The sequence below is a fragment of the Haemaphysalis longicornis genome, unplaced genomic scaffold, assembly GCF_048455015.1.
Source record: "Haemaphysalis longicornis isolate Haplotype H1 unplaced genomic scaffold, Haemaphysalis longicornis Haplotype H1 scaffold_12, whole genome shotgun sequence".
Lineage (NCBI taxonomy): Eukaryota > Metazoa > Arthropoda > Arachnida > Ixodida > Ixodidae > Haemaphysalis > Haemaphysalis longicornis.
Window position 1 is genome coordinate 60,282,177 of NW_027526225.1, and position 12,075 is coordinate 60,294,251.

Below are 12,075 nucleotides of genomic sequence, written 5' to 3' on the forward strand. Positions count from 1 at the left end.
AGAAAGTAATAACCATTTTACACGAGTAGACATGCACACGATACATTTGTACAAACACGATAGCACAGGTTTCAACGAAATGTAGTCCTCCAAGTTCACAAGCATTCGCGCAGACTCTTTAGTGTGAAATTATCAGCAATATGAGATTATAAAATTATAAACTTAGTTTTTTAAGACCGGAGTCTTTCCAAAAGAATTTAAAAGAAGTAAAATTGTTCCGGTTCTTTAAAAAGGGCAATTAGGCTATGATAACCAAATACCTACCAATCTCCATCTCTAAGTAAAGTCTTAGAAAAATTGATAGAAAAGCGTCTTTCCAGTTATCTTCAAAAATTTAACCTACTATCCCCGCGACAGTTTGGGTTCCGACCTGGATATTCAACTAACCTTGCTTTGATTGGTTTTGCAGACATGATAAAATTTAAAATTGATGAGGGTAAATTTGTTGGATAGGTTTTTATTGATTTCACTGAAGCCTTCGATACCATTGACCACAATATACGTTTCCAGAAATAAGTATCTTATAGCATTACTGCACCTCCATTACAGTTACTTCGCAGTTACTTACTAGATCGGGAGCAGACAGTTAGTATATCCGAAGTGCTGTCACATACAACAGTTAATAACATTGGCGTTCCACAAGGTTTCATTCTAGGGCCAATTTTATTTCCTCCTTATTTTAATGATCTTCCCAACTGTCTATCATCCATCAATAATCTCCTCTTACATGCTGACGACACCACTGTTTTCCCTTGGGGTGTAAACCTAGATATGCTAACCTCACAGCTCAATAATGGCATCAAAAATGTCATCGACTGGTGCCAAGAATACAAATTATGCATTAATCCACAGAAAACGCATTGTATGGTATTCAGCTCTCCTAACAGAGTGCGGTGTACCATTCCTCCGGTTCACGTTAACACACATGCCATCTATTCATCTCAACACTGCAGCTCTTTATGTGTTGAATTGGACCCGTTCCTCAAATTCTTTTTTCAGGTAAACTCGCTAAAAAAAGAAGTAATCATATGGTGTCAGGGTCCTAATAAAAGCCCACCATTACTTTTCGACACAAACTCTCATCACGCTGTACTACGCCTTTATCCACAGTGATTTCAATTACAGTATAGTGTCTTGGGGATTAAAATATCGCTCACATGTAAATCCTCTGCAGCATCTACAAAATCAAGTTGTCCGAATCATCCCACGAATCAATAAGCCTACAGTCCGAATCAATCAACCTGCACCACTCTTCTTGCAGCTCAATCTTCTCCACATACATGAACTCATCAAATACAACTTAAGAAGCACCGCATATCACTTAATTAAAACTTATATTTTCTTATATGCGATTGGCATCGACCTTTCAACTAACCCAAACACCACGCCGTTTTCACTACACAATAATTTCTTGCTGCCAAAAGTGCGCACAAACTACGGCTTACACAGTGTGCGATTCACTAAAATTTTGGAACCCTTTGCTCCTCACTGTAATAAATGCGCCATCGCTTCCAAGTTTCTAAACTTTACTGCGATCATACATATCTCAACAATCATATGCCATTTAATGTCCTGTCTGTACATAATGATGTGGTAGAGTTCTAGTCATTCATTTACAACAATGTACATATTATGTTTTGCAGTGAAATGTTTTCCCGCATAATTCACAGTGTTTTACGTTTTTATGTGGATTAAATGTGACTTTACCGCCAACCAGTGCACACAATATTTTGATGTGTCTTTCTCGGTTGCTTTTTTGTATAACTTCTGTTTTATTACCTCATTTCGTTCACTGAATAACGCTATTCATAACTTTTGATACTGCTGAGATTTTTTCTACTTCTTAAATTACGAGGGGTCCCATTACAATGCTAAACTCTGGAACCCCTTTGTGTATAATATTCCTCACACATTGTATATTTTGTTACGAATAATAAACTTAAACTGAACTGAAACTCTTCTGCCTAATTCCTCACTTGTTTCTACCTGTTTCGAAGCTAGTACCGTTTCGCTGAGTTATGCAGGAAGAGCAGTAGCAGTCAAGCTCACGGGAAGAGCAGACGATCCTAAAATAGGCTTATTAGTGGTCTCTAACAGTTTGGAGCAGTTTCGGGGCACTCGAACACTGCTCCCGCAATAAAAATTGTACGGTTAGAAAGGTACGGTGCTGCTCTGCAGCAGTTCTAAGCAGTGCAAAATGGTAAATAAAAGAGACAATAGTATTAGCATGCGTGCGTAGCGCGAGCAGACGACGGGACAGCCACTCCGTGCGCGCTGGCAGACGTCGCAGCAGCGCGGCCGGCGGCGGCATGCTCATATTTGGACATCGGCCGGCAGCCACCACGGAGCGACGGAGCTGTTACCAGGCGCGTTGGTGGCCCAATGGGGACCGAAAGTTTAGCCCCTGAAACGGCGTCTTGTTTTGCACGACCGGCTTGGCCCGGCTTGATGAAGGAAAACGGCCTCACAGGCCGGCCCGACTGCTGCGTTCCCTCCGCCGCGGCGGTCGACGCGCAAAACAGCAGACGACGTCGCCTGTCCTATCCCCGCAATGGGCGCCTGTTACTGGGCGACTCCCCCACCCTCTCCGCTCTCGCCTTTCGTGTTTTCTTGAGTTGCGCGCGGTGTCTTTGTGCAGCGCCGTCACTGATTTTGACGGAGTTATTTGTCGTGTGAACGGCTGCCGCAAATAGCTGCCTGAAAGCGGAGGAACCACAAACGTCGAAACGATAGAAACTTCATCCCGTAACTGTTCTAGCTCGGCCTTGTCGCAAGAGAGGAAAGAAGCAATTCGTCACCACGCACGGGCGCTTCAGGGGTTGCGACGCTGCGTGGCAAAGTTAATCGCAACTTCCCTTGAAACTCGTTTGAGAGTACAATAGAGAGACAGCTTTAATGCATACTGGAAAGCCTTTCCAGAAGTACATGACGGGAGTTCTTCTTTTTTTTTTTTCTAAGTTCAACCGACTGGTCAATCGGCCTTTCACGGTGGATACTGTTTTAGGGCAGTGTTCCTGAGTTTGGACCATTGATTTCGTAGAAGCGAATGAAGTTTTTCCTCCGTTTCCTTTACGATGCCGGCTTACGTGAACGACTGTAACACCCTGCAGCCGAGGGCTGGTCAGTGTACCCTCGTACTACTTAAAAGGACCCTGCAACACTTCTTCCTACTTTTTTGTATCCTAAACACTTTCAGAACGTAGTCAACGCACTCAGTACTTGTAATAAGGGGTCACAAAGTATCTCAGCGAAAAAAAATTAGTGTTCTATTCCGATCAGATAACTCAGAAACTCGCTCAAAAGAATTTTCTCTCTTTCCCGCTCTTGGTGTTCTTCGAACACTCGAATTACGTCATTATAGAACTCGCCGCGGTGGCTCAGTGGCTAAGGCGTTGCGCTACTGATCGGGAGGACGCAGGTTCGATTCCCGGCCGCGGCGGCCGCTTTTTAGATGGATGCGAAAAGCAAAAACGCCCGTGTGTACGAGATTTCGGCGCACGTTGAAGATCTCCAGGTGGTCAAAATTAATCCGGAGCCCTCCACTACGGCGCGCCTCATCGCCTGCGGTGCGTCGTCGCGTTAAACCATACAATCAGTCAACGTAATTATAGCGATGCAGCGCCTTTTGGCCGGATTTCTTTCAGCTGCAGCAATACATGCATTTGGTAGTCACTTAAAAACTGCCACAGAAGCAAACCTGAAACGGAGGGCGCATCTGTTGCGACTAGCACATCACGCAATGCCGCTCCGGGCCGGCAATAACTGTAGCTTTCGCAGTGCTTCCAGACGCGAAGGACAGAGTTAAAACGTTTATCAGCAGTGTTGCAGAGTCCTTTTAGTGGCGTGAGAAGGGTTCGAGGGCGAAAATGGGGTGTATGTGCGCAGTCATGCTACGTGGTACGAGGTGAATAGCTAAAATCGCAGACTCGTTTCCTTCATTGTGTTGTGACACTCCATACGTTTATCATTTTGCCGGCAATGTGTTACGACGGGGCAGCGGCAGGGCGCAAGTCCAATCGTGACGTGAAACCCCCGCACGCACCAACTTTATGTTTCAGTGTGCTACTCAACAAACGAGATTAAGTTTGTATCATCTTCACGGAACATTTACTCTGCGCGAAACGCATAGTCATCATTAACAGCAAAACATGACTCTCCAATACCCCACTCAAACGCATGCAAGCCTAGAATCATTTGTTTACGCAAATGGAACAGAGACGACGCCACACGTCACCAGACAAGAAATCCTCGTATATCCTGCTCACTCGGGTTCTACAATTTATATTATAGGAGGATACTTTATCGTGTGCATTAACATATGTGTCCTTTCCAATTCGTTTCAAAGAACGATTAATCCTGGGATTTTTATAAGGGGTAAATTTACATTTAACCTCTAAAACCTCTCTAGCGCCTTAATCGTAAAAGCGATTGATGTATAGTGCCGCTCACGAAGCAATAAATAAAAACGCACTGTCACCTACGGGAGAAGTTCGGCTGCGTAAAATGGCTATAATCTTCAAGAAAACGCATTTCAAGAGCAACTGTAACAAATTTGTCCACTAAGGAGCCCGTGTGCCATTGATTAGTGTAATCTTATTTTATGCACTGAAAAATAAGCGTAACGACTGATATGGCGTCATCTCTTCCGCATGTGCAAGAGTTTTGGAAAACACAATTGTGCAATTTTTTCTCGGCTAAGGTGAGTATACGACCATACAAAGTGTAATAACCTTCGCAGAATGGGGTGTATCCTAAATTCAGTTTTTAAACGATCGCACCGTGCCCACACACCTTCGCTGACTCATTCGCTGACGGTACTCCTCCTTTCAACTTAGAGGCCGTCTTAAAACACTTCACAGTTGTTGGCGCCACCGTGCCTGTACGTCTTGTTTTCGACTTGGATGTCTTGTGTCTACTCAGGATGTCTTGTGTTGGATGTCTTGTGTCTACTTGGATGTCTTGTGTCTACAACAACAGCCTACTCAGGCCCACTGCAGGGCGAAGGCCTCTCCCATTGACTTTCAACCTAGAGTTCCTGTTATCGCTTAGCGCAAGAGTTGCGCGTCTGATTGCCACATACCGCGGGTTCCATTTCGACAGGAAAGCCCGCTTCCAGTGCTGCGCCCAAGACCCCGTATTCAGTCAGTTTTGCTGACTGAATACCGCTGCGGAAGCGGCGGCAGCGGCGGCCGCTCAGCTGATAAGCAGCCGACTATCGTGCGCCAGTTTTTGTCCGTGCCGCTCCTCGCCGCTCCTCCACGCCGCCGGCGTGGAGGAGTGGCGAGTGGTTTTCCTGCATAACCTGGAACTCAAGATGGCGGATGGACGCGCAACTCTGCTCCCCGAGGGGAGCTGTATACAGGAACTTTATTTCAACCGCTCCTGTCCTGCGCTACTCGAGTTCGCAGTTTACCCCCATGTACCGTATTTTATATCTCCATCGTTTTAATGGCCTTCCCCTTTTCTATACCTATCTCTTGGTATCCACTCTGTTACTCTAATTGTCCACTGGTTGTCGGTTCGTCTTACTACAGCCACAATCCAGCCACAATCCATTTCTTTTTCTATACTTAAACTCGTGAAGGTTTTCGAAACGTTTATGGAGGGCTTTGGCTCTTTCCATTCTTCTTTCTTGGTTGTGAATTGGGAGCATGTTACGGGGTAGCGGAGGTACATGGATTTGTGTCCTGATTTCAGGTTGGATTCCTTTCTTGGCTACGTGCTGTGCGTCGTATCCGATGTTTCTTAGTATTTGCCTTCCTGTGTTGCTCTTGGCAAGTCGCTCGAGCTGCGATGTCTGCTGGGCCTGTATTAACTCGCTTAGTGTGTTATGTAGACCTAGTGCGTCGAATTTATTATTGGATGTCGTAATGGGGATACCATAAACGCTTCGAAAACCTTCCCGAGGTCGTCTATGTAGACGCTGCTGATTACTCTAATCAGGCAGCCATGACAGTAGTGGTTGAGAATCAAAAGGGACAACTCCTGACCTCAGGAACAGTACTTACCACCATGACAGAGATCGGAGAAGAAGCAGCCATATCCTTGGCCATCGCCTCGACCCAGGCAGAGGTCATAGTCAGTGACTCCAAGACGGCGATACGTAATTTCGCGAGAGGGCGCATTTCTAACATGGCACTAAAATACTCAATACCAACGGCACTACCAACATCAGAAACATTCAACTAATTTGGGCCCCAGCGCACTCTGGTCTACCCGCAAATTAGAACGCTCACCAGGTAGCTCACCAGGCTAGCACCAGTGCAACCACCGAGCCACTCACTTTCCGCAGAGGAGACAGGGATCGCATGGTAACCTATAGAGAAATACTTGATCATTACAGAAAAGGCCGGCTTTATTACCCGGAAGCGCATAAAACCCTCAACAAGCAGCAGGGCACAGTTTGGAGACGAATTCAAACTGGCATGTACGCAAACCCAGTCTTACATAGCTATTACTACCCAGGCATACAAGACGACAAGTGCAAACATTGCAAGCAGAGAGCGGATTTAGAACACATCATCTGGTCCTGCTCCAAAATAGATAAAAGTGATCAGAGAACACTCATTATAAACACATTCGAGCAGTGGGAGGCAGCCTTGCTCAGCTAGGAAGCTGACATCCAGCTACAAGTAGTCTGGATGGCCGAAGCCGCCGCCAGGGACCAAGGACTCAATGGCTGATGGCTGAGGAGGAATGGGCGGGGACTCCCACCTCTTCTACTCCCAACCCCTTACCGGTCAACAATAAAAGTTTTTCCTCCTCCTCCATACTTAAACTATGATATCGTCTTCTGGAGTTTGTTCTGTGATCCAGGAAGCTTGTTTCCTGCACCTAAGTGTTACTCCTACCAAAGTGACCTGTTGGGCCGACCTAAGTTTGCTTTCCTATTGTTTAGTATAGCGCCAAGTTTCAGCTCCGTATGTCATCACCGGCAGTATGCACTGGTTGCAGATTTTTCTTTTGAGCGATAGAGGTAGCTTACTTCTCATTATTTGGGAGTGCTTGCCAAGTGCTCCCCAGCCCATACCTATTCTGCGCCAGATTTCTCTCTCGTGGTTGGTGTCAGCACTAACCATCTGACCGAGGTTGTTTTTTCTGTTACTTCTAGCGTTTTTTTCCCGAGTTCTAGAGGGCGCTTTCGGCATGCGTATTCCTCATTACTTTCGATCTATTCATGTTTATTTTTAGCCCCACGGCGGTGCTTTCCGATTGTAGTTCCTCAAGCATTTTTTTTTCGGGTGTTCTGCAGTCTCACTGAGCAAGACTGTCGTCTGCATGGTCGTCCAGAAACCACCACCACCAAAACAAGCGTGAGAGAAACAGAGGTGGATGGGGGGTAGGCTGTATGCAAACGAACCTGTCGATGGATATAATTACGGCGAGCGTGACAGAGGAGGAGGAGGAGGAGGAGGAGGAGGAGGAGGAGAAATAGCTTTATTGTAACAGGTGGCATGAATGCCCTAGTGGGGTAGGAGAGGAACATTGAGGGCGGGAATAATCGAAAAGATAATACTGTTCAAGGTCCAATCACTTGAATTGGGGAGAAAAATGTGTTTACGGTAGAGAAAAAGCGAGTCCGTTGCCCTTTAAGGCCCAAGTTGGCTGGCTTCATGCGAATACCGGCAGCAAGCTGAAATGAGACCTGTGTATGCAGTGGTACAAAAATCTCCAGAACTCCAAGGGAGCATTGTCGAACCAATGCGCAAGCCACTCTGCTATACTCAGAGCTCCTATACCGTCATCTTCACTGCTGTACGCAAAAGCATTGCTGAGATTAAGAGCAGTATACAGGCTTTCTGATATAGTGTGAAGTAGGGCCTTTTAATAAAGTGACCCTGCAGCACTTTTCTCAACTTTTTTTTTTTAATATTAAGTGCTTGCAGAATGCAGTCAACCAACACATCCAGTACTTGGAATAGGGACGCAAAGTACCTCAGCCAAAAATTTCTGCTCAATGTCCGTGAGATCTAAACTTGCTCGAAAGAGTTTTCTGTCTTTTCCGGTCTTGGCGTTCTTCGACCGCTGGAATTACGTCATTGCAGCGGTGTAGCGGCTATTGGGCAGATTTTCTTCAGTTGCAGCAATGAACGCATAGCAACTTTAAAAGCAGAAAGGGAAGTCGTATGTGCTGCGACGAGCAAATTACGCAGTACCACTCCATGCTGACGAAACTATAGCTCTCGTAGTGCTTCCAGACGCGAAGGAAAGAGTTAAAGCGTCTATCGGCACGTCGCAGAGTCCCTTTAAATGTCCCCAAAAGACCCCATGTATCCTTAAGAAGCGCTATACACCACGCCATTTTAAAATCGGCTTCACCACGTTACTCAGATCCAATGCTGGGAGCACACTTTTTGAGGGGCAATATATGCGTTTCTCAAACATAGCTCAAACAACTACCCAGGCACCTCAAGAACGCTATTAAAGCCACGTTAAAGTCGGCTTCACTGCTTTCCATAACTGAAATGCTAAAAGGACATTTTAAGGGCACTATAAGGAGTCTAGTATCCCAACGTGAATGCCATAGCGCCTACATTAAATACATCCATAAGACAACATGTATCCTTATGACATGCTTCTTTACAGCCAGATTCACAAATTTACGCCAACTCTCGTCCGGGAGGTCATTTTTTCAGAGGAGACACAAATTGACTGATTGACTGATTGATTTATTGATTGATTCATTGTGTGGTTTAACGCGCCGACGCAACGCAGGTGATGAGGCGCGCCGTAGTGGAGGGCTCCGGATTAATTTTGACAAGTTGGGGATCTTTAACGTGCGCAGCAGTCTCGTACACACGGGCATTTTGGCTTCTCGCCTCCATCAGAAAAGCGGCCGCCGCGGCCGGGAATCTAACCCGCGACCTTGTGCTCAGCAGCGCAACGCCTTAGCAACTGAGCCACCGCGGCGGGTAAATTAAAGTGTTATTACACTACTGTAGTAACACTTTAGTAACACTGTATTCCCTGACTTCGAAACACGAAGTCGTAGAAATGAGGGTGATATTCGGTGTAGAGGAGGTGGTCTCCCACATAGAGTTTCATACTAATATATACTAGAGGGAAATCTGGCGCCACTGTCTTAGGGGAGCCGCGCTTCAGCGAGCGTGCCGTCATGTACCCGGCACGTACGTTCCACTTGCCCTTGGCATGGCTCATGAACAAGCTGAAACGTGGGCTATGGCTGCAAAAAAGAAACACTATTACCGTAGATGGTTCATGAAATTTGTTTTGTTATTATAAAAGTGAACAAAAAACATATATAATTTTTTTGTTGATTTTGGTTTCGAGACAAAAAAGAAGCCGTATGGCTAGCTAAGCCAAGCAGGCGAGGAACGTCGCTAGCAGCAATGGCGCCGTCCCCGGCGGCCCGCGACTGCAGCGACAGATTTCCCTCTAGTATATATTAGTATGAACCTCTATGGCCTCCCAGGCTTGGATGTGGCGTGATCAGCGCTGGTCGGCGGGTCATCTTCCGGCTGAGGAGAAAAGGGGGGAGGGGGAGGGGGGGTATGGAGGCGATAGACTGTGCACGTTGGCAAGCACACTCCGTGTGGTAGTTGGCATTGAAAGGGAAGCATAAGGGACCGTTGGGGATGTAAAGGTAGGAAAGGTGTAGTGAAGAATCGGAGCGTTGTAGTAGGCATTTCTTTATAAGCGACGCGAGATGAATGCTTCCTCCTTGTTAAGTCGATTGATTGATTGTAGGGTTTAGCGCGCCGACGCAACGCAGGCGATGAGGCGCGCCGTAGTGGAGGGCTCCGGCTTAATTTTGGCCACCTGGGGATCTTTAACGTGCGCCGAAATCTCGCACACACGGGTTCAGCTTATGAAGCCACGCCGGTGTCCGCGCTGAGTTGGTCCGGATGCGGAACAGTAAGGTTACCTCTGTCCTCTTCATTCCTTTGGTAACACAAGGTCGATGTTGTGGTCGTCAAAGAGAGCGGAAATGATCTTGTATGATTGTTTTTAAAATGCGCCGTTCTTTTTGGGACACCTTCAGAAGACGAGTGCACGATGTCGCTTCACGAGCCAACTGGTCCGCAGCTTCCTTTCCAAGCACTCCTACCTCTCTTCACCTCTGTGCGGAACGTGTGGTGCTACAGGCGACATCAGTCATTTTATTATGGACTGCCGAGAGCATGCGGAAGAGCGGTTAGCTTTGTTTAAAGAACTGCGAAGGAAAGCCGCTCCGCATGCCTCTTTGAACGATTTAATTTTCCCGGAAGGCCATTGGATCACGAAGAGGGACATCTTTCGTTTGATCGTGGAATTTTTAAGGGTCACAAGTCTCAGCGAATCATGGTGAATTCCCACGCATAGCGGTAAAAGGTGCTGATCGGGTGAGCGACTGTCGGCATACCGCCCGTCAACAAACATCACCACCACCATCACCACCACCGCACACACGGGCGTTCTTGCTTTTCGCCTCCACCAGAAAAGCGGCCGCCGCGGCCGGGAATCGAACCCACGTCCTCGTGCTCACTACCACAACGTTTTAGGCACTGAGTCAACTCGGCGGGGTCTTCCTCCTTGTTACGTCGAGGGTGGGGTTGAGGCAGGGTACGGTGAAAGTTGCGATATTGGTGGAATATGGCATGCGGACGGGAAGTGGGGAGAGCGAACATTTTATTTAACATCTTCCACTAAGGCCTTGGTTTCGCAACAATTCATGCTCCGGTTAACGCGCCTCCCGATTAAGGGGAACTTATCTGACATTACTTCATGATGCACGGACTTAAAAACCATCGTGCGCCAATACGAATACCTTTACAGATACGTATCGATGTTCACAACGGCCTAGTTTGCTTTTTTCAGGGATATGCCGCTTCTGTACCGAAATAAAAAAAAATAAAACTCACGCATGAAAGACCGCTAGCGCCATCTAGTGAAAACTGAATAAACCAGACTGCGTTCCTGTTTTTTTCTTTATTATTTCAGTAAAGATGTGATATATTTCTGAAGGAAGCAAACGAGGCCGATAGGAACTTTTCTGTGAATTTGTAAAACCTTTCCTATCGGTAGACAATGCTTTTTAAGCCCGTGGGTCGTGATTTAGTAAGTCCCGCAGGAACGTGGTCAGGCGAGTCCCCTTAAGAGGCCCGCACAAGCTCTGCAGGCGTCGATGCTGGTGCAAAACCTTTGGAGCAGGCAACGTTCCGTGTTCGTTTCTTCGACGATCGTTGGCCTTCAGATTGAGTCATCAGAAGGTTTCTGTCGGCATGCCAGATGAGTACGTTGTTCCGTACTCATTGCAGCCGCCAGTTGCGGTTGATCAGTTGTGTCCGAAGACATTCTGAAAATGCTTCCATCTTGTTCTCTTCTATTAACGAATCGAATCTCCGCATTTGACCAATCCAGTCTATCGGATGGCTGCTTTGCAGAGGCGGTGCAAAACGACTCATTTATTGGCCACGTAAACCAGGCATGCCGAACTGGAGACGAAGATGCCGACGAAAGTAAACAGAGAGAGAGAGACAACCTTTAATAAAAAAGTATGACCACTGGTCACGATGGGGGAAAAGAATGGGGAGGGAAGGTAAGAGAAAATAAACAAATAAATGCTGGTCGTTCTCAGTAGACTCAATAACTGGGCCAGTTCTTGGAACCTGCAATTCATGGGTCAGTTCATGGTGATCGCAATAGGGTTTGTGCACATACACCAGTTCGTTCGGGGGAGGACCCGCTCAAACAACCCGTGCCAGACCGCTTTTAATTGAGTAAACCGCTATTTCATATAATAGTTGTGCATCAGTTTGTTGTGGATCGGGATGGGGTTGGGGAGATTTAAATGTATGGTGCGTGGCGAAAGCTGGGCACCACCAAAATAGGTATGTGAGGTCTGATGGAGTGGTGGTACGGCAGTAAGGACATCGAGGGGGCAGGTGAGGGGTAAAACATGGCAGCAAATATGGCAGCTCTGCAATTATCTATCCGGCAGGTCATTGTACATGTCCACGAACGATGTTGACGCAGCACCTCACACTGTGCGTCGAGGTGTCCCCCAGGGAGGAATTTTAAGCCAGACGTTATTTAACATTTGCCTAATTGGAATGGAGCAGTGCTTGCCGCCAT